We start from the raw sequence: 24,979 nt of genomic DNA, 5'->3' as shown, positions 1-24,979 counted from the left end.
AATGCCTTTATAAAATTAAAAATAAAATTATACAAATATTTTATGTGTTGCCTGCATGATCTTTCTTTCTATTAACTTTAGGATTTTTTATGAGTCTCATGAATACATTTCCTAAATATATGCCATATTCTATTAAAATAAAGACTTTATTTACTAAGACAAGGGGGATTATATATGTCAGAAAAAAGTGTCAAAATTTTTTCACTAATTAATTCCCAGATTATAAAAAAGGACCAAAAATTTATTTCCATTTATGACACTAACTGGTACAGAGAAGACTTGGCATAACAGACTAAGCTAGAAGAATCAAATAAAATTCCAAATATTAATAGATTCAATTCTCAGAGCCTTTGGAATTGTCTAAAGACCATGTAAGTTGATTGCTAATTTCTGAAACATAAGGAATGAGAAAAAAATAAACTCAAGTGACATGTGCACATGTTATGCGTCCCACATTGTTTTGCAGCCTTAAGGGAAACATGCTTCCCTGGTGGCTCAGTGGTAAAGAGTTCAGCTGCCAATGCAGAAGACACACTTTTGGTACCTGGGTCGCAAAGATCGCCTGGAGAAGGAAATGAGTCTACTCTAGGATACTTGCCTGCGAAATTCCATGGACAGAGGAGCCTGGTGGGCTACAGTCTGTGGGGGCTGCAAAGAGTTGGACATGACCTAGTGACTGAAGAACAAAGGGAAACTGATATAAAGATATACTGTCACACTTTGCAGTGATTTTGTGAGAACTGGCAACCAGAATGTGTTATTTCAGACATGGCTGTGCATATCGCCTGTAACTGACTCTCACTGATCTCTGATTAATAGGAGTCTCTGCTTGTTAACAGGTTAAGCGTTTGCTTACTGGGACTTAGCAGGAGTTAGACTGGAAATGGCAACCCACTCCAGTGTTCTTGCCTGGAGAATCCTAGGGACGGGGCGGGGCCTGGTGGGCTGCCGTCCCTGGGGTTGCACAGAGTCAGACATGACTGAAGCTACTTAGCAGCAGACTGGGAGTTAAAAAATCTCCCCTCCAGGAGACACAGGCAGAGCTTCTTCTAGTAAAGGGACTGAGCACCCCCAGGGGATTTGACTTTGAAGGCCAGTGGGATTTGATTACAGGACTTATACAGGACTGGGGAAACAGATGCTTGGAAGGCTCGAACAGAACCTTGTGTGCACCAGGACCCAGGAGAAAGAAGCAGTGACCCCACAAGAGAAAGAGCCAGACTTGCCTGTGAGTGTCCAGGAGACTCCAGCACAGGCACGGGTCAACAGTGGCCTGCTGTGGGGTCAGAGGCACTGAATACAACAGTCCTGGGAACTGCAGCATGCTGGCAGAAGTCCTTTTGAAGGAGATTGCCATTACCAGGCAATAGTTTGGCCTGAGGCCAAACTACAGGGAGGGAACACAGCCCCACCCATCAACAGAAAATTGGATTAAAGATTTACTGAGCATGGCCCTGCACATCAGAGCAAGACTCAGATTCCCCCACAGTCAGTCCCTTGCATCAGGAAATTTCCATAAGCCTCTTATACTTCAGAGGGCAGACAGAATGAAAACCACAATCACAGAAAACTAACTGAACTGATCACATGGATCACATGGGATTTTCCCAAGCAATAGTACTGGAGTGGATTGCCATTTCCTTCTCCAGGGGATCTTCCCAACCCAGGGCCTGAACCCGGGTCTCCCGCATTGTAGACAGACGCTTTACCGTCCAAGCCACCAGGGAAGTCCCACATGAATCACAGCCTTGTCTAACTCAATGAAACTATGGGCCATGCCATGTAGGACCAACCAAGATGGGTGGGTCATGGTAGAGAGTTAAGACAAAACATGGTCCACTGGAGAAGGGAATAGCAAACCACTTTAGTATTCTTACTTTGAGAACTTCATGAACAATATGGAAAGGCAAAAAAATATGACACTGAAAGATGAACTCCCCAGGGTCGGTAGGTGCCCAATATGCTACTGGAGAAGAGAGGAGAAATAGCTCTAGAAATAATGAAGTTCAGTTCAGTTCAGTAGCTCAGTAGTGTCCAACTCTTTGTGATCCCATGGACTGCAGCATGCCAGCCTTCCCTGTCCATCATCAACTCTAAAGGTTTGTGCAAACTCATGTCCATCGAGTTGGTAATACCATCCAACCATCTCATTCTCTGTCATCCCCTTCTCCTCCTGCCTTCAATCGTTCCCAGCATCAGGGTCTTTTCCAATGAGTCAGTTCCTTTCATCAGGTGGCCAAAGCATTGAAGCTTCAGCTTCAGCATCAGTCCTTCCAATGAATATTCAGGACTGATCTCCTTTAGGATTGACTGGTTTGATCTCCTTGCAGTCCAAGGGACTCTCAAGAGTCTTCTCCAACACCACAGTTCAAAAGCATCAATTCTTCGGCACTCGGCTTTCTTTATTGTCCAACTCTCACATTAGTACATGAATATTGGAAAAACCATAGCTTTGAATAGACAGACCTTTGTTGGTAAAGTAATGTCTCTGCTTTTTAATATGCTGTCTAGGTTTGTCATAGCTTTTCTTCCAAGGAGCAAGTGTCTTTTAATTTCATGGCTGCAGTCACCATCCCCAGTGATTTTGGAGCCCAGGAAAATAAAGTTTGTCACTGTTTCCATTGTTCCACCATCTATTTGTCATGGAGTGATGGGACTGCATGCCAAGATCTTAGTTTTTTGAGTGTTGAGCTTTAAGCCAGCTTTTTCATTCTCCTCTTTCACCTGCATCAAGAGGCTCTTTAGTTCCTCTTCACTTTCTTCCATAAGGGTGGTGTCATCTGCATATCTGAGGTTATTTATATTTCTCCTGGAAATCTTGATTTCAGCTTTTGCTTCATCCAGCCCAGAATTTTGCATGATGTACTCTGCATAAGTTAAATAAGGAGGGTGACAATATACAGCCTTAATGTACTCCTTTCCCAATTTGGAACCAGAAAACTAATCAAATTGATTACATGGACCACAGCCTTTTCTAACTCAATGAAGCTATGAGCCATACCTGTGTAGGGACATCCAAGACAGACGGGACATGGTAGAGAGTTCTGACAAAATGTGGCTCACTGGAGAAGGAAATGGAAAACCACTTCAGTATTCTTGCTTAAGAACCACAAGAACAGTATGAAAAGGCAAAAAGATATGACACTGAAAGATGAACTCCCCAGGACAGTAGGTGCCCAATATGCTATTGGAGAAGAGTGGAGAAATAACTCCAGAAAGAATGAAGAGACGAGGCCAAAGCCACAACATCCAGTTGTGGATATGACTGGTAATGGATGTAAAGTCTGATGCTGTAAAGAGCAATAGTGCATAGGAGCCTGGAATGTTAGGTCCATGAATCAAGGTAAATTAGAAGTGGTCAAACAGGAGATGGCAAGAGTGAACAGCAACATTTTAGGAATCAATGAACTAAAATGGACTGGAATGGGTAAATTTATTTCAGATGACCATTATATCTACTACTGTGGGCAAGAATCCCTTAGAAGAAATGGAGTAGCCCTCATAGTCAACAAGAGTCTGAAATGCAATACTTGGATGCAGTCTCCAAAATGGCAGAATGATCTCTGTTCGTTTCCAAGGCAAACCATTCAATATCACAGTAATCTAAGTCTATGCCCCAAACAGTAATGCTGAAGAAGCTGAAGTTGAATGGTTCTATGAAGACCTACAAGACCTCCTAGAACTAACACCCAAAAAAGATGTCCTTTTCATTATAGGGGACTGGATGCAAAAGTAGGAAGTCAAGAGATATCTGGAGTAATAGGCAAATTTGGCCTTGGAGTACAAAATGAAGCAGGGCAAAGGATAACAAAGTTTTGCCAAGAGAACGCACTGGTCATAGCAAACACCCTCCTCCAATAACACAAGAAATAATGAAGAGACCAAGCCAAAATGAAAACAACACCTAGTTTTTGATGTGACTGGTGATGGAAGTAAAGTCTGATGCTGTGAAGAGCAATAGTGCATAGAAACCTGGAATGTTAGGTCCATGAGCCAAGGTAAATTGGAAGTGATCAATCAGGAGATGGCAAGAGTGAACATCGACATTTTAGGAATCAGTGAACTAAAATGAACTGGACTGGGCAAATTTAATTCAGATTACCGTTACATCTACTACTGAGGGCAAGAATCCCCTAGAAGAAATGGAGCAGCCCTCATAGTCAACAAGAGTCTGAAATGCAATACTTGGATGCAATCTCCAAAATGACAGAATGATCTCTGTTCATTTCTAAGGCAAACCATTCAATATCAAATGAGGACGGGCTAGGCCTTCTCCAGTTGTAGTCATGGTCTCAGTAGACATTACAAACTCCTGATCTATTTTTTCTTGGGAAGCTCCTGCCATTAAGTTAGGATATTCGGGGATATATGGTGATGTTGACGTTTTATGGCTCTTTTCTCATTTACTGTTTCAGAATAATGAGCACCCCTCTAATTTATCACTCTCCTTGAACTCAAAAAGCAAGACATCAACATTCATATTCTGTAGGTTCTGGTAGGAAAAACCATAGGTCAGTGGAAACATGTCAGTGTTAGTTTATTATTTCCTGCTAACAAGTACATTAACTGGATCAAAAATGCTTTTACACATAGAGAAATCCCAATATTATTTAACATTTTAATAGTCTTCCAGTCTTCCAATTAAATTAGACATGTTTACTTTTGCAATTCCATCAGAGAAATATATTTTATCTCTACCTAAACATCAAACTGAAGCAGTTACTAAATATATTGCCATGTGTTTCTAATACCCTTAACTTGCTCCCTGCAGTAGGTCGGTGTAGCCTTCATTCTAGGTAATATATTGTTACTTTTAGCTATTCATTTTCTGGCTTGCAGATTCAAGCTTTTTCTGCAGCTTCCTCTCTTCATAAAATTCCAATTTTGGATATCTCCTCTGTACACCTATTCCTAGATGTGACACAATTCCAGTTTTAAACTACTTAGAGTCTCAAAGAGAATAAATTCAAACATGTACAGGGACATCACGTTGCATAAAAGAGGCGGGTCAAACCCTTGCCTAGCATTCAAACTCATTCACAATTTTATCTCTATCACCTTCCAATCCATCTCTGTCCCTCATTTAGCCTTAGTTCACATATGGTGAACTCAAGCAAATCAAATTGCTTGTGAATCTTTCTCCGTGTTCCATACACCTTCCTGCCTCTCTCTTTGCCCTATAAACTAAATCCCAAATTCTTCCTCATGAGTTATAATGCTCTTCATTTTACTTACTGTTCTTTTTCAGAAGGGTCCTCCCTTTCCTGGTTTCATGCCTTTCAGTTTCTTCATGCCTTTCATGCCATTCAGTTCAGTCTCTCAGTCGTGTCCGACTCCTTGCGACCCCATGGACTGCAGCATGACAGGCCTCCCTGTCCATCACCAACTCCCGGAGTTCACCCAAACTCATGTCCATCGAGTCAATGATGCCATCCAGCCATCTCATCCTCTGTTATCCACTTCTCCTCCTGCCCTCAATCTTTCCCAGCTTCAGGGTCTTTTCAAATGAGTCAGCTCTTTGCATCAGGTGGCCAAAGTATTGGAGTTTCAGCTTCAGCATCAGTCCTTCCAATGAGTACCCAGGACTGATCTTCTATAGGATGCATTGGTTGGCTCTCCTTGCAGCCCAAGGGACTCTCAAGCATCTTCTCCAACACCACAGTTCAAAAGCATCAATTTTTCAGAGCTCAGCTTTCTTTACAGTCCAACTCTCACATCCATACATGACCACCGTAAAAACCATAGCCTTGACTAGACGGACCTTTGTTGGCAAAGTAATGTCTCTGCTTTTTAGTATGCTGTCTAGGTTGGTTATAACTTTCCTTCCAAGGAGTAAGCGTCTTTTAATTTCATGGCTGCAGTCACCATCTGCAGTGATTTTGGAGCCCCCCAAAATAAAGTCAGCCACTGTTTCCACTGTTTCCCCATCTATTTCCCATGAAGTGATGGGATCAGATGCCATGATCTTAGTTTTCTCAATGTTGAGCTTTAAGCCAACTTTTTCACTCTCCTCTTTCACTTTCATCAAGAGGCTCTTTAGTTCTTCTTCACTTTCTGCCATAAGGGTGGTATCATCTGCATATGTGAGGTTATTGATATTTCTCCCAGCAATCTTGATTCATGCCTTTATCCACCCTATTTTCTCTTCCTGGAAATGTCCCTTATTTTATTTTTGAATGTCCAGCTGACACTTTATGAAGCTTTACCTTATCTCATCAATTAGAAACAGATGATTTTTTTTTCCTACTTTGAAAATCTAAATGTGTTCAGTTGTGCCTTCCCTATAGAATTTGTCACTTTTTAAACTTTTAATTTGAAATGAATTTAGGTTTATAGAAATGTTGCAAGGAGTTCCCATTATACCCTTGAATCAAATCATAGTCTCTTAAACGTAAAAGTCTCACATAACCATAGCACAATTTTCAAAATGAAAGAGTTAACACTGGGAGATTACTTATAACTAAACTGGAGAGTTTATTTGGATTTCACCAGTTTTTCCAGTCAGGTATATTTCTGGTCCAAGATCCAATTCAGGATCCCACATTGCATTGTGGTCATGCTTTGTTGGTCTCCTCCAAACTCTGACAATGTCTGAGCTTTTCCTCATCTTTCATGACCTTGAGAATTCACCTAATAATATCCTTACAGTTGTACATGTTTATTTCCTTTGCTACAAGTTTCTTGAAATTTTTTTTCACTGAGACACGTTTTTATTCCCAACAGTGTCTAGCACATGACAGGAGCTCAATAATTAATACTTAACTACATGTCAGAAGCAATTAGAAAAGATAGTTACAAAATTGGCATAATTAAATACTGAGCTGTATGCCATACTGACTTTAAGTTACAAAAGTTAGAGAACAAGACTGCAAAATTGTAGGACAAAAGACGTTCTTTGCACATACTGACATTATATCTGAGTCCATTATCTGAGCCCCCAGAGCAGAAATCATCAAAGCTCCCAGCCTGTGAGCCGATCAGGGAATAGGGATACCTAGTGACTGCAGGAAGGGTAGACATGGCCTCAGTCCAGGGCTGAGCACGACTGCTGGATCTCGATACCAATAGACTTCCTCTGTCCTGTGGTAGGGGAGGGTCCTCGCACAGACCACTGAGCTAAAATAACTACTCCCTTCCTCTTACACCTTGGTTTCTATTCAATAGCCTTCTGTTAAGAAATTCAGGACAGAGAACTCTAGTCTTCTTGCCTGGGGCCCTGAGCCCTGGCTGGTTCTTTTCTTGAATTTCCCTACAAGTGGCTGACCAGTGTGTCTGATGTCTCACACCATGACGCCAGCACTCATCTACCCTCTGATATCCATTTGCCTTAATTTCCCCATTGCTATGAAATGTTTGGCCCTATTGAATCCCACTCCTTTTCCAGGAAGCCAGGAGAAAGCTCAGCTGACAGGTCCATGCCTTTTATATGTTATCGTACCCACTGGTTATCTTCCTTAGCCATGGGAGTTTCATTCTCTTTTCCTAACAGCACGTCTTGCTAAGTTTCAGCACGCTGTAGAATTGTGCCCATTCACCTTGTGACTCAGATGTCCTTAGCTATTTTACTTTATTTCTAATCTCAAATTACTATGATATCCACAGAAACTATACTTCCTCATTACTACTGTAGAGGCTGACTCTGTTTTTACCCTCCTGCTAAACTTGTTAGCATTGCCTTACTGAAGAATCCATCTTCTGGGGCCACAGAAGATTTGCTTTGTTTTGTGGGGACTGCACTTACTGGCATCTGAAAGAGGGCATTCTTTAATTTCAATTCCATCCTGCATCTTTCACAAAGACTGAGAAATATCATTTGACAGGTTCAAGAGAAATTGAACTGATATCTGTTGGGTTTTAACTGGAACACTGCTGAATAATTTTTCATTTTCTTTTGGAAGGCATTACCACAAAGAGAAAACATGCCAAGTAGGGTCCCACAGAGGTGTTTTGACATTAGGCTTAATAAAGCATGAAGAACTCATTAATAAATAATGTTCTGCTAGGTTAACAAATAAAGGTGAATGCAGTGGCTAGACCCCGGAGTAAATCAAATCATGCATGCAGGCATGCAACTTATTAACCTGCAGCAGTCTCTTCAAACGTCTGGCAGAGCCCAGTGCCACAATGCACAAGTGAACCCAGCACATTACCAATGCAGGCACCTTTGGTTACCACACAAACTGTTACTCTTTTTCATACTCCATGGGTCTCAAAAAGTAAACAAACCTTCACTGATGATGATCAGGAGGCAAGCCAATGACACATTTTATCTCTGCGAGAAGGAAGGTTCCACCATCAACATGGTGGAACACTTGACACAATTACACCTTCTCATCTCATAGCCTTTGTTTCTTTATCTAAGGCAGCTGACAAAAGAGGATTCGAGAATGAGTTAAAGTACACAAACAAGCTAGTCTATTCAGCCAAAATGGTCACTGATGAACTTTTTAGTCCGACTCAGAAAACCTTTAGTAGTGTCCAGAAACATCCTCTCTTCATTTCTTTCTTTTTTTTTTTTAATGAATGTTCAGTGTTCCTGAAGAGTCCTTTTCTAGATTCAGAAGGTTGTATGGTTTTGGATGGAGAGCAATTTCATGGCTGCCCAAAGTGGGTAAAAGCTCTCGGAGTGGTCGAGGGTGGGAGGGAAGCTTTGATACTTCGGGCAGTTGTATTTTTCTCTTGGTTCTGTGGTGCTTAAGGCAGCTGCTGCTTCAAGAAAGCTCTATGAATGATTAAAAGCTTATGGACAGTTGTCAAGTGTGAGTTAAGCACAACTCACTCCAGCTGCTCAACAATCTGGAGGGATAGAACCTCCAGCCCCACACTCTTCTGACCACCCACCTACTCCATTCTCTAAAGAGTTTAGCTGGAAAGCTAACCACCAAGCAATAAAATGAAAACATTTCCAGGCACTGTTTTGATGAAACAACTTGTTGGGTGGGTTCAATTTCAACTCAAAGCCTTACCAACCATGGCCATATGCATGAATGTACACATTTTGCCAGACCCTTTATGTGGTTATGATGACAAAGCCATTAGGTTGTCATTTAAATCTTGTCCCAAGCTGCAGATTTAAAGGCAATCATTATCCCGAGAATGAAAGCATTCCATTAACACTCTTACCTATTTTCACAATTCCTGTGTAGTTATGTATATGTATATGTCATATGTACACACAGTTATATAATTATATATAGTTTCTTCATTTTCAAGTTAATGAAACAATGAAAATGAAGGAACAATCAGGATTCAAAGTGATGCATGGTAAGATTTCATTTTTGAGAAAACAAGAGAGACCATGTAGAATAGTAGCAATGTGAGTAGTCTATAATTATTGAACCTTACAAAGTATTTTGTGTGACTCATTTCCTTTAATTCCAATAGCCCTAAGATGTTGACAGTGTTACCATCTGTATTTTTACATATGAGAAAGTTGAGACAGTGAGTTGAAAGTGTCCAAGCTCACACGGTAAGCAGCAGAACTAGGGATTTGAACTTGGGCAGTATGATTCCAGAATTCACCTTCTTAAGTGTTATTCTGTACCACCCCTGTTATGTTATCAGGAAATCCAGTCATGGACAGCTCTACTACTAAACTGAAAAAAATGGGACTTCCTTTTTTCCTCATATTACAATGAGTTGGACATGACTTAGTGACTGAACAACAACAACAACAAAATGAGTTTAGAATTAGCCTAAATATTTGTTACCTTCCTGTGTGATTTTAATAAATATTCAGTTATGTACATATAGATGGTCCCCGACTTAGGATTTTTTGACTTTACAATGGTGCAACAGTAAAATGCACTCAGTAGAAACCATGCCTTGAATTTCAATCTGGGGCTAGCAATAAGTGGATATTCTCTTTTGATGCTAGGCAGAGGCAGTAAGCTCCTGGAACATAATCACAATGGTAAACTGATGCCCTAACAACCATCCTGTACCTAAACAACCATTCTGCTTTTCACTTTCAGTATAGTACTCAACACATTACATGAGACATTCAATACTTTATTATAAAAGAGACTTTGTGTTAGGTGATTTTCTGTAGCTGTAAGCTGAGGTAAATATTCTGAGCACATTTAAGGTATGTGAGGCTAAGCTATGATGTTTGGTAGGTCAGGTGTCTGAAACACATGTCCTACTCAGAATAATTTCGACTTAAAATGGGTTAATGGGGACATAAACTCATCAAGTTAAGATCTGTACTTAGGTGATTCTGCTTGCCATAGTGATAGTTCTCAATCGCAAATTACAAAACAAAATTGAAATAATCCATTTTGTTACCTGAACAACTAAGCAGTTCTAGTTTCAGTAACAAATGTCCTTGATATTTAGCCAAACATATATTGGTGTAAAAATATTTCTTCATTAAGTAAACAATACCTCAGTGTTGAAAATTTTGGTTCTTTTGGAAAGAACAAAAACTTGGTTGAAAGGCCCCTAAGTTTCCTAGGAGATACAAAATTTTGAAGGAAAGATGTTATTTCCTGACAAGCTAGGATCAAGCTGGGATTTAGACAGTCTATGGTGAGAAAATGGGAAATGCAATGCCATGATTTGGTCTAACATTAGGTTGTATCATTTGATCACTGTTAAGAGTCAAGCACCTAATTTCCTATGTATAGAGTACAAGTCATTAGGAATTATGTTCTGCTGTCAACACAAAACAAATAAATATTTTTGTACTTTTTTGCTTAAGCTTCTGTATGCACTGAATTTGTTTATATATGAAATATAAAAAGATAATTTATAATGGCAATGTCAATATAAAAATTTTTATTTATTATTAACTCTGGTATCATCTGACTTCTTATGCCTCTGTGCTTTACTTGTCCAAATAGATTAAAAGTTCTTTGTGAGAATAAACTACATTTGGTATTTCTTTGTTACCATTTTGAAAACAATTCTACTTTCTATGGTATGATTTATTATGGAAGTCTAAACTGTAGACAAAAATGTGTAAAATGCAAATACTTATTCACAATAAATGTGGTACCCCAAGGCACTATTTCTAGCTTATATTAATTTGGGTGCTATATTACCTGATACTGTCTGTCAAACTATACCCCCAATCACATTACCTTTATTCTTACTAATTAACATAATGTATGAAAAGACAGTGAAAGGCAAAGGTATGTTCAATTTCCTCAGCCCAAGAGACGAATGAAGGTACTCTTGGACCCATGGGTTTATGTAGAAGGGAAGTATGGCCCACTAATTCCCTTGGCTCTCAGAGACCAATTCATCCATGAAGTGATTAAAAATGGAAAAAAATAATGCACTTTTGGGAAAAGAATATGCAAAAAATATTGCTGCCTTCTAAACCATAAATATTCATGGGCGGTGGGGAGAGGAAAAGAGAAATTTCCAAGGATATTACTACGGGTTTCTGACAAAATGAATTCAATCAATCAGTTATTTTCATAGTTTCTTTTTCCATTAGTAATCTGAAGTATATTAGCTTTATATTTTCTTAAACATCCTTTAAAAATTATTGTTAAAAATAAGAAACAATCTAAAATTCCTAATGCTAGAATGCCAATAATGTCATCACATTAATAAGAACCAGATGTACTTTTAAATTATAATTTTCAATTAGTTTTACTGATTATAGAATACTATAATTGAACTGTGTCATGGATATTGGAACAGGTAGAAGATCCAATTTTTAGCTTGGTACTCTTATAGGATTTACAACTGTACAAAAGCAGAGGTAAAAACTGGATGAATTATTCATTTTCTTCATTCACTATCAGACAAAACCATTAAAATGCTGCTAAGTTCACAAAGTACTCATTAAGTCTTCTGGACCCTGGTTATTGACAGCTGTTTTCCATAATGATCTTCATCAATCATTTATAGTCATGTACCTAATGTTATATATCCTTTTTAATATATTTAAAATTTAAATTATGTTGGTTTTATAAATGCTATGCCTGGAAATACAGGTGAACATTCTATTCTGTGCAATGAGAAACACCAATTTTATCATTATATAAAGCCATGGTCATATCCTTCATTTCAAGCAAATTTAGAATCCATTTACAAGAACCAAATATATAGCAGTTTAAGATGTATTATAATGCTGAAACTAAAAACTGTCTTAGAAAATTAATTGATATTGCTTTAATTGTTTAATTTTTTGCATATGAAATTCCCTAGGCTTAGCAGACAGAGTTTTTCATACTTTGCTTTGTGTTTTGAATATATTGCCTCTCTGCTCTATTAAATCTACTGGCCTTATTTTCCAGTGAGTTACATAATTTTCCCTTATGAGGATTCAGAGAGTTCTCACATGACTCTGCATCATTTTCTAAAGACTGAACAACCCAGCGCCCAGATATTACTTAAGCTGTTTTCCAAACTCAGCACTTTACTATATATGACTGTCTCCTTCCACAATTTATTGAAAAATAATAATGTTGTATTATACTTTTGCCATATGTAGTGATTAATAGGTAAGTAATTTTGTGACTCATAAATCATTTAATATATAAAGGAAAAAAAATCTTAAAAAATCATTCTAACAAAAAAGTTACTTTTGACAGAGCTAAAGAAGTTACCAAATAACAGGCCATTTCTAGAGTCTAGGCACACTCACTAATCAGATGACTTCATGAAATTCAAAGGTATGATAAACTCCCCTTAATTTAAAGGAAGTGAAGTGAAAGTCGCTCAGTTTTGTCCAACTCTTTGTGACCCATGGACTATACAGTCCCTGGAATTCTCCAGGTCAGAATACTGGAGTGGGTATACTTCTCCTTCTCCAGGAGATCTTCCCAACCCAGGGATCGAACCCAGGTCTCCCCCATTGCAAACAGATTCTTTACCAGCTGAGCCACAAGGGAAGCCCTAATTCAAAGGAAACAGTATTTTAATAATAAGCATTGAGAAATCTGAGGTAAAGGGATTTATCAAAAAAAACTTTTGGATTGGAATTTTTAAAGAACAGATTCTTGTACTAATTCTACTATTAATGGGCTTCCTAGACACACACCATCTAACCTAGACAAATCACTTACCCTCTTTGGGACACAGTTTTCACACCTGTAAAATAAAGGCAGCTGGACTAGAATTTCTGGGATCACTTCCAGATCAAACAGACTTTGATTCTATAGCTCTGGTAGTTAGTGATGTACGTGGTTATCAACATGAAAATAATTCTTAAAATGGCATTGGAAAATGAACTAAATTAGAAATGACTAATGGGTTTTTTTAAAAAATATGTACTCAAATTTGGAGTTCTGTCCTTATTTTTCTGGGAATCAAGAAAGAATCTAACGTGTCCAAAACTAGATACTTTCAAAATCCAGATTAATCCATAAATTAATACATTCTCTAACTTCAAATTTGAGTCTTCTTAAACTAATTAGGCACTGTGTGACATTACTGATGAATATGGTTATACGAATACTATAATTTAAAGTTACTCTATGAATTATAAATTATCAGAACAAAAGAAAGAAATTTAAATTTAAAGTAACATTTTATTCATTATTTGACCCTTTTGGAAATTCCACTGCATCCTCTGGAGAAACCTTGATAATTAGACTACTTATGATAAAACCAAGCTCTAAAGCTAAAAGTTAATAAACACATGCAGTTGAATACTCTGGGCACTCTAAGGTGGGTATCTTAAGTATGAATGTCAATGTATAGGAGCTTATTGGTATAAAAAAAAGTGTTAGCAATGTTCATTTGATAATGGACCCCACCCTCCAACCCACTCTAGTATTCTTGTCTGGAGAATTCCATGGACATGACTGAGCGACTAACACACACACCACCTTCCAAGTCCACATATTCTGATCTTAAGTCAACAAAAATGAACATAGGAAAACACTTGCCAGAAGAGCTGGTACAAACAGTATTGGATCTGATCCCACTCCTATTATATTATTCCCTCCTCCTTTTACCTTTAGTCTATGTTTTCTTTTTTTTATACCTAGTCATCATCTATGAATCTACATAATTCACATGTTATAGTTATTTTTTATAGTCTACATGTTGTAAGAGAAGGCCATATTTTGCTCACTGATGCATCTTAAGTCCTAGGATGGCCTGGCACTCACTAATTATCACCAAATATTTGTTGAATTAATGAAGAAATAGTTCGTAGTGGAATAAAATGCATCTAGGTATGGATCTTGATTTTCAGCTAAAATCACAGTGCTACACATAAAAAACCCCCATCAAGCCAATACAGCTTATAAAGTTCATGTTGGACTTGGCTGGACATTTACTTCTTTTGCTATAAAAAAATCAGTCATTGAATTTGGCAGTGTTGAGCAGGCACAATGAAAATGTAGCTGTCATGGGATGGTGCACGTGTACCTTACTCGCTAAAGAAAAGCAATTAATGAAAGCAAAGTGAACTCCCTGAGTATCCATATGAAGTCAAAAGAGCTCATGGTTGTCAAATAGTGACTCTGACACCCATCAAATCTATTTGATTCAATCCAACTTGATAAAACTGCCATCTAGAATTTTTGTATTCAAAAGATGAGGCCAATATCTTAGTAACCTACATTACAATAATGTGGTGTACATAATTTACTTTGAATTTATCACAGATATGGTTATTCTAATACTAGCAGAAAAAAGATGGTATTTAAGCAATCTTTACTTTCTCAAAGTAAGGAAATTTTGAGGCATATGGTTGAAGTTGAGGCCGAGCGAGAAAGAAATTAAATTGAAGACAATGCATGCAAATTAGAAAAATTATGCCATCTAGAAAAAGATGCTACTCTAAAATATAATAGCTTATTAATTTTTTTTTGAATATTTTCTCCTTTTGTTTTAATAGGACTGTCACATGCTGGCATACACATGGCATTTCTTTATAATGTTAGGTCAGAAAAAATAAGCTTTTTTCCCCTCATAATTTTTCATGCTCTACAAAGTTTGCCATCACAAACCACTTTGCATTTATTATAAATAGGTATTACAATAGGAAAGTAATTCAACTGTATTCCATTTCACTGTGAAGCTAAGCGGCTTTACAACATAACTAAGTTGAGTTAATGGGATATGTTTAAAGGATGTGTTAACCTGGAACTGAAGTTACCTAGTTGTTTCTACTCAACTTAGGAGTCTGGAAAATGAAGCCAGGAAACCTGCTGTGAGCAGGATAGGAAAATTATTATAATCTACATTCCTAAATTGAATGAGAATTTTTGCTCAGCAGAAACCTCTTGACTGCAAAAACTCTGAAATTATACCCTGCTGTTAAGAATACCCGTTGGGGTGGGGGGAATTCAAACATCCCACTTTTCTTCAAATCAAACAAGTATAATGTGTACATTTACACTCTTAGTGGAAGCTATCTTTCTTTTCACAAAGAGAAGCAACTTGTAACACTTTTTGTTGAAAATTAAGAAAATGGTAGATAATCAAGTACCTAATTCTTGGTTAATAGTTTTAATTATCTTTGATATCAAAACTTTCTCTTGAAAATAAATTTCGTATACATGTTTTGCATTATAATATAGAAGGTGACATTCTTTCATTTTAGTCCAGCACCTAAAATATGGACTATTGCTATTTCTTGGGATATTTTTAGAAGTTTGTCTGCTGAACAAACTCCTATGGTGGCCCTTGCTTAAAGTCATTATTTACTCCTAACTGTATGTCTTTATTATGTATTACACATCAGCATTCACAGAAAGCTTCTCTTTTTTTTAGTTAATATCTTTCACCCTAAACATCACTTTTTCTGATATTAAGATTCTACCTCCTAATTTCTTTAGATTGTATTTGTCTAATACACCTTTTAAATTGTTTTTAGTATCATTTTAATGGACTAAACAGTTGGATATGTGTACTGAGTTGTGAAGTAAAAATCCAGTGTCAAAAAGGCTTGAAATCTACTGATATAGACAGAGAAAATATGTGATATCCTACGTATTTCATTGAAGCAAAAATCCCATTAGCCACAGTTGTTTTCAAACAATTAGAAACATGCCATCAGAAAAGTACCAAACATCAGGGGAAATGGAAGTTTGAATTGAATATCCAAAGGGTAATTGTGAATGTGAAGAGAAAATGTTATTTTTATAAATCTTAAAATAGTAAGTGCCAACAACTACCATAATGGTAGACTGCCCATAAAGCTCTGAAAGGAGATTCCTCATGGAATTTGCAGGGTTCTGTGTAGTGCGGTGAAGTGTGACTCATCTCAATACCCAGCACCAGCAATTGCTATTGCGTGACTCTGCTACCTTCACCTTTCCATCCGCTTCCTGTTGTATTATAGTAAAAATCCAATTTATATAGCCTTCTCACTAACACATAGGGTCAGGCTCCAGGCCCTTGTTTTCTTCGTTATCCCCTCTAACCAGTTAGAGTTCAAGTTTTGGTAATTCTTCCTTCAAAAGATGTACTGCATCTATGTCTTTCTCTTTCCACTTTCCTTCTCACTGCTTGTCCAGACTATTGCTTTAACAGCCTGTCCATCCCCTTTACTCTATCTCACCTATCCTTTCACATTCAAATTTTTGAATAACTTTGTTTTGTTGTATCCTGGTATCTGTATCCTTGTTCTGCACTGTGATCCAGTCTGAAAATATTTTGTTAAAAAAAAAATCCATGTATTTCTTTCCATTTATTGATATGAAAGATATGACAACCTATTTTGTCATAATATTTTCAAGCTTCTATTAAAGATTTTAAAGTCTTAAAAGGCTTTCATTTTATGATGTTTTCTTTGCTTAGTATATGCATGTAACTTCTTAAGAATACTTATTAGAGTACACATTTTCCTCTAATTTATAACTATAGAAAAAGTAGCATTTCTCCTCTCATTCTTTGCCACCTAAAGTTGAGCATTAAAATGACTTTTCTTAAAATCTTTTTTCTAGCTTATATTTTTATGACTTGATTTGTCAGCTTTAAATAGTATCTACTGATTCATATTGCAAATAAAGCAGTCAACTAACTTTATGCACCAATTTCTTTCTGCTGTGTCCTTATACTTTTGTCAGTTACTTTAGTTCTATATGATGTTATAGTTTTATGCTCTATTTTGTGTCACCCTAAACTCCATATTTGTTTTAGAATTAAATGCATTCCATGCTCACAAGCAGTCCTTTTGCAGCAGTATCTGTGGTCATCTCTTGGTTTGATGGAGTTTGTCCTCTAATAGTTGCTTCAAGAAGGGCTCAACAATATTTGCTGAATTCTACTATGTCCAGAATATGTGCCTCTAACTTTTACACCTTGAAGCCAGTTTGGCAGGTCATCAAATCCTTGGTACCCCTTTTCTTTTCCTGTAATGATGGTGAGTGAATTCATTATCTCCCAAGGCACCCTATTTCATTGTTGGATATCTCAATTGTTACTAGGTGGGTTTCATTTTGATGTTAAGTTTTGCCAAAATTGATTTCTTTGTAAATTTCTAACAGAGTAACCTATAACTTATTCTACATAGACTCTCCCAATATCTCTCTTTTCCAGAATAAAAGTAACAAGTCATTGTAGGAAAGTTCTCCAGAGCACCTTTTAGTAGACCTAATAATCCGTTTACTCACTTAGCTCAAGTTATTGCCTTTTCCTTGCCTTCTCTGTGCCTTCCTCATCATGCTCCTGCTCAGTCACTTAGTCGTGTCCAGCTCTTTGCAACCTTATGGGCTGTAACCCTCCAGGCCCCTCTGTCCATGGGATTTTCCAGGCAAGAATACTGGAGTGGGTTGCCATTTCCTCCTCCATGGTTCTTCCTGACTGAGGGATTGAACTCGTGTCTCCTGTGTGTCCTGCCTTGGCAGACAGCTTCTTTATCACTGACCCACCTAGGAAGCTGCATCTTCCCCATAACACTCTTTTAAAGCAAGTCAGACTTATTTTAGAGTGACTACTGGGATCATCTGGTACAAAGGCATCATTTTAGGAAGAAAAAACAGGCCCAAGGAGAGATAAAGAGATTTTCCCAAGGTCACTCCACTACCAGGAAACTGAGTCTGACTTTGAATCCTAGTGATCCCCAAGCAAACATTCTTTCCACTTCATGAGTCTTTCAAAAATACAATGATAAGTTTTCATGTGTGTGGTAAGAACATTTAAGATATCTCCTTTTACTTAGGTGAGGTGATGAATGTGCTAACTAACCTTATGGTAATCATGGTATCATGGTAATTGCATTATATAAAAGTATCAAGTCATCACATTGTATATCTTAAGCTTACACAATGTTATATGTCAATTACATTTCCATAAAGCTGGAAAAATACAATGATCGAAAGTATTTCATAAGAAATGAAATGATAATTACAAGCAGACATTAGGTAATTTCCCTTATGTGGCAGGACATATTTCATTTCTTATTCCAACTATGCATGAAATGATACAATATACCAAATAGAATAGCTGTATTGGAGAATTTAGAGTAGGTTTGCTGTTCATTTACATAAATTTTCACTTTCATTTTCTGTTTCTTGAACCTGACAAACTTCAGATAAATGCAGGTTTCATTTTCCTACTGTAAACTCTCTAAACCATCATTTTGAAGTCAAATTACACAGCTTATGCTTAAAACATAAGGGCCAGATTCTATCTTCAAATATACCACCCACTCTCTAACAGCAGAATTTGGGCCTAAAAACCCATTAACAAATATTGTCATTAAACTAAAGAGCTAATTACTTTGGATTCAAACAGAATGAACAAAATCATAGGCCAACCGCAGCTGGTAGTAATAATGGTAAGACTAACCGTATGTTACACTGGAGATTTAAAGAACAAAGACATATTAACACTAATGTGACCAAATATATAAAATTATCTTCCAAATGGAGCAAGCTATTATAGTTAGAAAATTCTTGAAAACAAATTGGAATTACATGATATAGAAATAAAGACTATTTTAAGAAATTAATGTCATACTTCAAAAATTTTACTGTTTAGTGAGATAAACTTGAGAAAATTATCTTCTGCAATATTCCACAAATTAAGAATTACATCTAAAATTCATTTTGACCTAATTGGAAGTAAATATTCTAATATTCAAATCAGCTTAATACTACAAGATGCAAGCACCTTGCTTAAAGGCTATTTTAGATAACCGTTAGCAGGGCTATCTTACAGTTCTGTGAAAGTGAACTTCCCAGATAACTAAATACTCTCTCAGCCCTTAAAAATATGCTAAAATTACTGTAGTATGATATACTTAAAAAAAGTTTTATAAATCCTGAAGAGCAATAAAAATCAACCATAATTTCATCAACTGATCATAACCATGAATAATATTATGATGTAGATCATTTCAATTTTCTTCCTATGCATTGTAGTTTTTCTTAATAAAAATGAGAATCACATCACAACATGGTTTATAATTTGTTGTTTCCATTACAATATATTATGAGTATTTTGCCACATTAATAACTTTACTTTTGTTACATAAATTTAAATGATCTTCCAATTTCTTAAACTGAGAATAATAAACACATTTTAATTATCCTGGACATCTCACAAATATCATTATTACACTGTTTCATAATAACACTAATACTTCCCAGAGATTCTTATATATTTGAATCTCTTTTCTCCTATATCGGATGGTCCCAGATAGCTCTACTGCTCTAAAGCTCAATGGTTCTTTCAGTTCTTTTTCCCTCTCAATATCAGACTTCTAGATACAGACTGGCCAGCCTGAAATAAACCTAAATTTGCTACTTTCATTTCTAGATTAATGTCATGGTAGATTATCTACTGACAACTAAAATAATTCATGATTTCAAGTTGAATTATATTTATAAGTACCCAGGTACTTTCTTCGCTTCTTCAAACTTCATTTTCTCATGCAAGACATAAATATTGCAAAATACTTGGCTAGTTTCTCCTTGTTAATAAGTCATACCTGACCAGACTGATGTTTACTGTTCTTTTGTATTAAGCTTTTTATCAGTAAGTTTGGCAGTACATGAAGGGACTAGGCTACAAGATCTCAATGCTCCATTTTTGCTCTAAAACTTTATGCTTCTATAAAGTTTCTGTAACTTACTCTTTTATTGTATATTTTACTTCACGAGAATGGAGGTTGGTTGTTTCAATGCTGCTGCTGCTGCTGCTAAGTCGCTTCAGTCGTGTCCGACTCTGTGCGACCCCATAGACGGCAGCCCACCGGGCAGGTTCCCTAAAACTACATTGTAAGTTTTCTTTATGGAGTCACAATTTAAGATAAATACACCAATGATAATAAATGTGGCTCATTCGAAGACATAATTCCATTCTTTATCCACAAAAGGGTCCAAGAGTAGTTTCTATTTTTTTGAAACAAAAGTATTATAGAAGATCTACACTAAAAACTTTATGAAATCTTATTTGGAGACTCTGTTGACCTTAAACTTAGGTACTACATATTTAAGAATTTTTATTATCTTGTTTACTACAAATTTTAGAACTTTATCATCAGATGGCAATCTTATTGAGGAAAGTTCTGACAGCAAATGTGCATGAAAATTCGTTATAGTTAAAACAATTCTGCAAATCTTTTGTTTTAGTTACTTTATTACTTAATTTCATTTTATTATTAAAAATGTTTATTGAAGTATAGTTAATTTACAATGTTGTGCCAGTTTTTGGTGTGTAGCAAGGTGATTCAGTTTTATATATATATTTTAAACTTTTATGCTGCTTCATTTTATGCATATGACTATACTAATTTTCTTTGTGTAATATTAATAAATAACATGCTTAGCTAACTTGAGTTATAGGGGCACACTTTTTTTGATTAAAGGTCTATTCTTGCCTTTTGATATTTTATGGACAAGAAAATCTATACAATATGAATAAGTTCATACAAAGACTAACAGAAAATGGCAATAAGCCTGAAATTCAACAGATTTTGATTAAAAACTTCATTCTTCACTATAAAAATATCATACTGAATCTGTAAAAAATCATCACAATTTAAGGTCTGAATATGTCCATACCAATCACTTCTTTTACTGAAATAAAAAGCAAATCTTTTATAAACTTAAAATCGCAAATAATAAAGATAAAATTGCTAAATGAAATACAGAAACAAAAATAAAATAAAGTGATATTCAACAAACATACATGTAACCTGTTATAAATACAGCACATAATTTTTAAGGTTTAAGCTGCAGAGGAAAAAAAGAGTAGCTAAAGGCATATTACGCAGATCTGTTCTTTTGAATTCTAAGGCTGAGTTTTCAAAATGAAGAGAAAAGACAACCCCTCACAAAAAGAAAAGAAAGAAATATTTAGCCAGCCTCAGCAGTAGTTCATTATTATCATCTAGATATTTCTTAGAATTAGATCCATAGACATCTGAATAAACCAAAACATTATTTGGAACACAGAAACAGCTGAAGAGAGCAATGACAGGACTGTCGCTCTAAAAGAGAGATAGGGACATCTGGGAATTAGCACATCATTCGAAATTAAAAAAAAAAAGAATACTAGAAAGGATTAATAATTCAATTTGGGGGGGTCAAAAAAGGAATACTAATTTAGCACTAATTTAAAGTATGCTTTCCTTATTTACTCTGTGACTGTAGGAAACAAGCCACATAAAATCCCTTCTAATGTAGTTTGAAAATTAGAAGTACATTATTTTAAATGCTAATTTCTCTGTTTCTTAAAGGTCTAAGCCCTATCTTCATCAGGATCATCTGAGGGTGAGTAGCTGTAAAAACTGCAAATTGATGGACCATAGTGAATCTCTCTGTTGAAATATGCCCAGGAATCAGCATTTTATAAACCTCCTTCTCCCCTCATTTAACTCTTATGCATATTAAAATTTGAGAACCACTGTATGCCATGCTTTTTTGTGTGAAACTGATTTCAGATATCAAGATAACCACTGCGCCACACTTGTATTTATATTTATATGACATATAAAACTTTTAAACTTTGTATTTTATTCCCCCCTTTTTTTTTTGGCTGTAGAACTCACTACACATAGCTAGCTATTTTTCCTTATATTCAATTATTTCTTTTACTTTTGTATATTTTTAAAAAATAGATTTAATTTTCACTTTCTGATGTAATTAAGAGTTACATAAGAATGTGAGTTACTTCCAAAGTTCTCTTACCTTCAAATCCTTATGCTTATTTGGTAAGTTCTGAACATATACGATGAAAATTTTCAAGAAGAATATGTGCAGTGGATCCTCTGTTTAATTTCCGAGTGTATCAAGGCTGGCCAAGGAGACTCCTGAAGTGGGTACCAGAAATGCCATTGAGAAGGGAAGACAACGCTGAAGCCTCTGGGTTCCTGATTACCTCTGAACAGAATAGAAAAACAAGTAGTCGGTCACCTGAAATTCATAGAGAATCTGCTATGGAGAAGGTTATTTTCAGTAAACTAGCAGTGTTACTAAATTTAAACTTGGCCTGGGTTTGCTGCTCCCTGATTTAGCACAGTTGTCATTTAAAATTTCATGTCATTGTGAAGTCAGAATTGCATGATGCTCTTGCCTGCAGAGGATTCTGGTTGAATTCATACTGCTTTAATTGACTATTTTTCTAAACATTGCATAAGTGATATAATTACTAATTTTATTTTTGATATGCAGGTGCTACATTTTGGTGCTGAATTTCTTTCTAAGTCAAGGTTGATGAGGCTTTTTAAAAATATATTCTTATGCAAGACTCTATCACACCTCATAAAAGATAAGACATGATATATTCACTAAATCCCTATGGAATCATTTAGTACTTTTGCTATATTTTACTACACATAGATAATGGTTCCCAAGATAATTAGACATAAATACAAATAATATCCTTTGTAGTCAATATATGTTGCCTACTTAGGGAAGCCAAAATTCTAGCTTCTTTAGTGCGTGAGTTAAACAGATGTTAGCAGTAGCTAATGGGAAAAGAGAATGAAAGATCCATTTTCAAAACTGGAAATTAATCATGCAGATATTGTCCCAATGGGTAGAGAAGGCATCATGTATGGAGAAATACAAAGTCAAATACAAAATAAGAGTGTAATACATATGTAAGCACAGAGCACACTGTAGAATGATGGGTTTTCATGGTAGAACTTACAGTTTGGTCACCCAAAAAACATTCCCAACTTTCTTGCTATGAGTCACAAAATAGAGAACAAAAAATCAAATATTCTTTCTGGTCTCCCTTACTGCTAAGAGTGGTCATGTGACCCTGTTCTGGCCCATGAACTATAAGAAGTACACTGGGAAAGAAATCCAGGCAAGCAATTTGCTTTATTGATAAACAGAAAGATTTCTGTTCCTCTGCTCTTTACCACACAGTTGCTAGCCTTGAATGAGGCTACAATACTTGGAGGCAGAGCAGTCTTCTTGTCACCATGATATAAAACATACGGAAAGTCCAGAGAAATGCAAAGATATCAGCCTTCTTACTGACAAGTAATAGGTCACAACCAACACTAACTTCTTCCTTTGAAACTGTATTTGTTTAAACCACTGGGTGTTCTGTTGCTTGCTAACACTCATTGTAAGTTGACAAAATGCTAAAAAAAACATTTGCTAAGCAGTCATGTAATCTGTAAGTTCTCATTCAGTGGAGTGAAGGGCAGGTTTCATTCTGAGTTTGGAACTTGCCTTCTTTTGACTTCTAGGAAAGTTGTGCGTGTAGGGAGTAATAGGTCACAAGGGATGCTAATTAGAATAGGTGCTCCGGGCCGGTGCACTGGGATGATCCAGGGATGGGATGGGGAGGGAGGTGCGAGGGGGTTCAGGATGGGAAACACATGTACACCCATGGCAGATTCATGTCAATGTATGGCAAAACCACTACAATATTGTAAAGTAGTTAGCCTCCAATTAAATAAATTTAGTTTAAAAAAAATAAAAAAAATAAAAGCCTAGCTCAGAGCTAAGACTAGAAGTAAAGGGTCAAGTATTATAGTCAAAGAAAAGATTCCATTTTTGCCTCAGTGCCAAAGTTATCACCTTATTTGAAATCTCAGTGGAAGATTTTGAAGTTCCACCATAAAGTTTATTCTTACTACCTTGCTAAGTCCTATGGACTCTTCATCTGAAATACTGTCATATCCATTACTTCATTACTGTCGTCCTTTCATCAACATATTTACTTAATCACAGTTTGGTTTTCACTTTCTCTCTCCTAAAGTATTGCTGTAGGCTCTTTTAACAGATTTCTTTTTTTGTTTTTTGTTTTTTTAAACATTGCCATAGGTACTATAGTTGTCTCAAGACTTAATTTTTTGAAATAATTTCATTGGATCTTGCTTCAGTTCAAAATACAAGAACTCTTTTTGGTATGTTAAATTAAGAATAAGGTCTTTAACTCGGTATTTAAGACTTCTTATAATGTAACACCTAGATTTCCTATCCCCCTTTCCTAATACTTTGAGTAGTTTAGTGAGAGGATTTATCTTTACTCCAGAGGTATACCTGGACTAGTTAAAAATAATCTGTGTATCTCAACCTCTACCAACAATGTTAGGGATAAGCATAGAATCTTAATAGTTCAATGATCTCCATTCTGGGGTTTTCATTGTCTTATTATGCAAAAACAAACAAGACTTTTTCTTGCTGGACATGAGCATATGAACATATAGCATCTAGAACTACTAGCAATCATCTTGGGATCATCAGAGGAGAACTTGACAGAACTTAAGTCAACACCAAAAAAAAAAAAAAAAACCTGGAAAAAAAAGGGATCTGAGCTCTGATCTTGGGGTATCACCCATGGACAGACCACTGCTTGCAGGTAGAATACCCTGAAACTTTCAGTTATGTGTGAATTTATAGGTTCCAATTTTTTTTTTGGATTAAGCCAGTTTGGGTTGGTATTTATCTTGTAACCAAAATCTTTACAATCTATTTATATTTTTATTTTGTTCCTGCCATTTCATTCATTTCTCTCTTTCTTATCTATATTCTACCTCTTTTCATGATCCAGCCCTCTTTCCCATGAAATGTTGCCAGAGTTTTCTAATTCATAGTGAGAGAATCCTAATCTAAATCACTTTATTTTCCATTGTATATTTTGATAAGAG

At 36.1% G+C, this 24,979-nt stretch overlaps 1 protein-coding gene across 14 annotated transcripts in view; it reads right to left on the bottom strand.

The window, feature by feature from the left end:
* Nucleotides 1-24,979, bottom strand: part of HS3ST5 (heparan sulfate-glucosamine 3-sulfotransferase 5) — a 293,471-nt gene that overhangs the window by 156,064 nt on the left and 112,428 nt on the right. For all 14 annotated transcript variants that reach the window (XM_024996800.2, XM_024996797.2, NM_001076215.1 and 11 more), the window contains 1 exon segment: nt 22,056-22,247. The gene's annotated coding sequence lies outside the window, so the exon portion shown is untranslated.

This window comes from Bos taurus, chromosome 9, assembly GCF_002263795.3.
Source record: "Bos taurus isolate L1 Dominette 01449 registration number 42190680 breed Hereford chromosome 9, ARS-UCD2.0, whole genome shotgun sequence".
Taxonomy (NCBI): domain Eukaryota; kingdom Metazoa; phylum Chordata; class Mammalia; order Artiodactyla; family Bovidae; genus Bos; species Bos taurus.
This window is presented reverse-complemented; position numbering and strand designations above follow the sequence as displayed.